Below are 1,002 nucleotides of genomic sequence, written 5' to 3' on the forward strand. Positions count from 1 at the left end.
GTAAAGTTATATCTTATTTAATGTTTACATCTTCTTCTCAAGTCTAAGGAATTTATTAAGATTGTCACTGAAATAATGGAGAATGCTTGGAGGATGCTGTGTGATCATAATGATAAAACACTGCCTGCACTTCTATTCACAGACATCAGCCACAGGATGGGGATGTGGAGTGGGTGGTTTGAAGCCAAGTGACATTTTTAATTGTGTGTGTCTTAATATAGGAAGTTGGATCAGTGGGTGTCGGCTGGTAAGACGTTGTGTTAACACGATTTATGTTGGGAAACAATGACACAAACGAGGAAAAATCACCACATTCTTTGTGAGTTTTGAATGTGGTAGTCTGATACCACAGTGAGTGGTATTATAGGTACCAAAGAGCATACAGGGTATATAGAAATACTTGAACCTAGAAGTAACTGCTTTTGTGACTGCTGGTTGGTAAACATGAAAGATTTGCATCAGTGTTTCACAGTAAAGTCGTATTTCATTTATATACCGTAATGTTTGCATGTCTTCTTCTCAAGTCTGTTCTATTGATACAATTTTGTTTGTCACATAAATAACAGTAATAAAACACAGCCTGTGTTTTCTATTTACTGACATCCGTCGCAGCGTGAGATGTGGAGTGGGTGGTTTGAAGCCAAATGACATTTTTAATTGTGTGTGTCTTAAGATAGAAAGTTGGATCCGTTGGTGCAGGCTGGTGAGATGTTATGATGACTCAGAAGTGATAGTTTTTGTCAGGAAACGCTGACAGAAAAGTATTTTAAAAAATCATTATGTATTTTAATAAACTTTTAATGTCACTGCATATTCTAATTTTTAATACCAGAAAGTAAACTGAACTTATAAACACTTCATCAGGATGTATAACAAAGTAAATTCATACACTTTAAATTAATTCAGTTTAGAAATATAAATTTCCTGCTGTTTAACAATGTGAGTTAACTGATGATTCATTAGTTTAAAGTCATTTTGTGGGTTGTGAATGTATAAAACTAT

The 1,002-nt window shown here is 34.2% G+C and overlaps 1 protein-coding gene across 2 annotated transcripts in view; it reads left to right on the plus strand.

The window, feature by feature from the left end:
- Window positions 1-1,002, plus strand: part of hhatla (hedgehog acyltransferase like, a) — a 13,652-nt gene that overhangs the window by 517 nt on the left and 12,133 nt on the right. The window lies entirely within an intron of this gene.

The sequence above is a fragment of the Stegastes partitus genome, unplaced genomic scaffold, assembly GCF_000690725.1.
Source record: "Stegastes partitus isolate 25-593 unplaced genomic scaffold, Stegastes_partitus-1.0.2 Scaffold425, whole genome shotgun sequence".
NCBI lineage: Eukaryota > Metazoa > Chordata > Actinopteri > Pomacentridae > Stegastes > Stegastes partitus.